This window comes from Vigna unguiculata, chromosome 10 (genome assembly GCF_037176805.1).
Source record: "Vigna unguiculata cultivar grain cowpea cultivar isolate G323 ecotype 2 chromosome 10, ASM3717680v1, whole genome shotgun sequence".
Lineage (NCBI taxonomy): Eukaryota > Viridiplantae > Streptophyta > Magnoliopsida > Fabales > Fabaceae > Vigna > Vigna unguiculata.
In genome coordinates this window covers 45383676-45387962 of record NC_140801.1, presented here as the reverse complement: position 1 = coordinate 45387962, position 4287 = coordinate 45383676, and the positions used below count along the sequence as shown (strand labels likewise).

Genomic DNA, 4287 nt, shown 5'->3' with positions numbered 1-4287 from the left:
TATTTTAATTTAAATTATTATATTAGATGAATTAAATTTAATAAATTATATTTATTTTCATAAATGTCTGTAAAGTGATATATAATGTTTATATAAATAATAAATCTACCACTACTTATATTAATTACTTTGTCCACACATTTTTTCTTTTCAACGTTACCTTCCAAAATCTCATAAATTAAACAAAAAAATTATATTAAATTATTTTTTAAACACATATAAAAACACTTATTCAATTACTTTCATCACATTAATTACACACCTTTATTTTTTTCAAGCACAAAAACCCTAAATTTGGCATTCTCTACCACATTCAAACTAACTTGCATTTTAAAATAATAAATGGAAACATCAAATAGGAAGAAGAAACGATGAAAGAGTCAATTAGAGAATTCAGAAGTAAGAGAGAGGACGAAGTTCTTAATATCTTGGGCCAACGCGAGAGCCTTAGTTTCATCAAAGATCTCCACAGCATGGTAACCATCCTCCACGAACCGTTTCTCCACGCGCACGCCACGCGCCTCCAAAATCTTCGCGAATTCCTTCTGCTTGTCCACCAAGGGATCTCCACCGTACCCGTTTATGAAACACGCCGGCAGCCGTCCGATCTTGTTCCCGTAAGCGGACTCCGCCGCTGTCGGATTGCAGTACACGTGGTCGCGATCCGCGCCCTCGGGAAGTGAGAGGGACCACATGAGGTCGTTAGCGGGTAACGGCAAGATACGATCGTTAACGAGACGGAGTTCAGAGTCGGAGCGCTGGGACCCACTGAAATAGGGCACGTTCATAAAGATGCCGAGGATTTTGAGAGGGGAGAGATCGTGGTCGAGTGCACATAGCGCTGCGAAGTAGGCGATGTTTCCCCCGCGCTGCTTCCCAAGAGGAAGCACTTGGAGAAGTCCACGTGGTCGCGGAGCCAGGGATGGGCCTGGGCCCAGAGGAGGGCGTCGAGGGCGTCGTCGTAGGCGGCCGGGAGGCGGTGTTCGGGGCTGAGGCGGTAGTCCACGGAGGCGATGACGGCAGGGAGAGAGGCGGCGAGAGAGGTGCAGAAGTGGTGGGAGATGACGGAGGAGGGGTGGAAGAGGATGAATCCGCCGCCGTGGATGTGGATGATGAGGGGGATTTTTCGGGGGGCGGAGGGTGCGGGAGGAAGAGGCGGAGGGAGGTGTTGGCGGCGGCATTGAGAGGGATGTCGACGGAAAGAGAGGGTTCGGAAGTGGGGGGTGTCGGGGAAGGAGGAACTCTCAATTCTTATATGTTTTTGTATTATTTAGTGAAGAAACGGTGGAAATAAAACACAAACTATTGATTTCTACTTATTTTTCATATGCTATCTTCAATAATTGAATAAGATAAAATTATTCAACTCTTCTACTTATTTGAATGTCAAATCTTATTTTTATAGAACAATATTTTCCTATACATGTAATTTTTTATATTATATATTTTTTATAATTAATTTTTAACTATAACTTATTCATCATAAATTTTTTTTTAGTAATTATATCTTTTAAAATTTTAATTCTAATTTAATTAATGACGAATTCAAGATTTTGAAACAATAAACGGCCGTCTTTAATATATATATATATATATATATATATATATTATTAATATAATAAAAATAGTATATATATATATATATATATTTATTGTGTATATTATTTTTATCATCGAAGATTGTACAGTTTATTTTATATATAGCAACTGTTAATCTATATCTAACTTAGTAAATCTATGTTAGATAATCTATATTTCATTAATTTTCGCTAGTAAATCTAGTATAGCTAATTTGATGGTATATAAAATTAACTGTTTAATTTTAATGTTAAAAAATTAATTATTCTATGATAAAAATATATGATCCCTATATAGAATATTAATACATACAAGTCAAATAATAAAAATTAAAACAAGATTCATAATATATTTGTTAATTATTACGCATGCATTACAAGAAAAAAAAAATGAGGTTGGACATCATATTTTTTACCTATGCTGCCAACTGGGTTCATCATATGTCATATGGATGAAAAACTACACCAATAAAGACACTTTGTTACTGTACCACTAACAGAAAGGACTAAATTGAGATCAAAATTCTCAAAACAGGGAGCAAATTGAGATAAAAAAAAATAACGGGACCAAATTGAGATTTTGTTATGAAAATGGGACCAAAGACATAATTAAATCATTTTTTGATGCAGGCGTGCGGGCCTGCCCGTGTGGATCGCAGGCCAGCCAGTTTGGGTCATGGGCTTATGCGGGACGGGCTGGACTTGCGGGTTCAACTTCTAGGCCTACCCCGCGTATTTTGTGCGGGCCTACAGGCTGGCCCACCGAGCCAGGCCTAATTGCCACCCCTAGATTTGATGACTTGATTAGAATTTACCAACGTTGGTAGTTTCGACTGACTTACATTCACTAATATTCAACTATAAATATGGTAAAACAATGTAGTGGTGAAATTTCTAAATGACCTATGTCTACACTTTTGACACTTGTCCTAAAGCAAAATATCTTAAAATAACTAGTGTAAAAACATGCGTTATCGTGTTTGTGTGTATACATTTTTTAAATATGTGTGATATTATATTAGTAAGTGATGATATTGTAATGTTATTAAGTTAATATATAAAATAAAATTATATTTATGAAAAATAAAGTGAAATATATCAGAAAAGATGAGAGAATAACGGTTGATAAATAGGAAAAAAAAAGTAGAGATAGACGATTTTATAAAATGTTTGTAAAAATAATTGTGGCCTTGGTATTTGTTGTACATCTGCATTGTGGTTTTTTGTTTTCGTTAGAAGTTGATTTTTTAAGGTTTGTGTTTTTGTTTTATTTTTCTTGGAGTTGATTTTTTAGGTTTTGTGTTGTGTATTTATACCTATATTAAGTTGATTTTGAGGGTTAAAGGCTCTGTTACATTTTTTTATTTAGTTTGGAGTTGTGCTTTGTTGGTATATATTGTGTATTATACCCTGTGCATAGGTTTTCGGATTGTATATCTTCATTGTGATTGTGGTGTTTGTTGAGAAGTTCATTTATTGAGGGTTTGTGGTTCTATTTCATTTTTATTTTGGAGTTATTTTTTGATTGTGTTATGTATGTAGTAGAGCTTTGTGGATTATACTTCAGTATTGTGGTTGATGTTTTTCCTAATAAGTTCATTTTTTTAGGGTATGTGGTTCTGTTTCATTTTTTAGGGTTTAAGGTAACATTGTTGTTGTGTTGATACACTATAATGGTTTCATTTTGTGATTCTTTTTGGTAGTTATGTTGATGTCTTCCTTAATTTCATTTATGACTGGAATTGGGTGTATGGTTTTATTTTATTCATTGGGTGTGTGATTACAGTGTTGTTCTGTTTAGGTTTTACTTTCCATGGCAAGTTTGCTTTTTCATTATGTTTATGGTTTTTTTGTTATTCTTATGGTTTTTTTTGTTATTCTTATGGTTTTATGTTTTTTATATTTTTATGTTATGGTTGTATATAATTTGTTACTAGTATAAGTTTTGTTAAATTCACTTACTTTAGTTGACTTTTTTGTTATTTAAACCACGCTTTGCATTTGTGTTAATATGACAAAATGGATTTGTTTTGGGATTTTTTTTTCTTGTAGTTACGTTGTATTGCTATTCAATGTCATAAATGAATGGAATTGAATTATTTGAAAGTTATTTATTGATATTGTAGTTGTTTTCTAGGTGGAAAGGAATGAACTTGTGGCCGAAACTAATGAATTATACAAGTTTGCCTGTCAAAAATTTCTGGCAAGTTGATCACAAAACAATTGTCTTTGTTGCTAATTCCACATTCGGCAAAGGATCTTCGACATTTTTATTGTCACTATAGCATTGAGCTAGAATTGTAATTTGTATATATGTGTGGTAGAGTTGTGTGTTTTTGATGATGTCCCTGAGATAGGAAAAATGCACTATGTCATGTATATCTTCTTATGGTTAGGATATAAATCAAGGTAGGTTAGAATTAGGCCAAAGTAGAAACACACAAAATCATCTTAACTTGTACATACTATTATGAATTCGAAAACTTAAAAGTTAGCCGAAAAACGTATGAATTAATCGGTTAAACTAATAATCTAATAGATTAGAGACCTAATCAATTAGAAAAATAATAGAATTGATTAATATTCTCATAACAGGTTTTTAAACACAAAAACTAGTATTCTATCATAATAAAGTTCAACAATTGAATTCTAGGAAAGATTCAGAGAAAGCATTCTTAAAGCATATTGAAGGGAACAACTAATGTTTATA

At 33.3% G+C, this 4287-nt stretch overlaps 1 pseudogene; it reads right to left on the bottom strand.

Annotated features, from left to right (window-relative positions):
- Positions 1 to 219: 219 nt before the first annotated feature.
- LOC114165549 (putative carboxylesterase 8 pseudogene) lies at positions 220 to 2015 on the bottom strand (annotated as a pseudogene).
- Positions 2016 to 4287: the final 2272 nt, after the last annotated feature.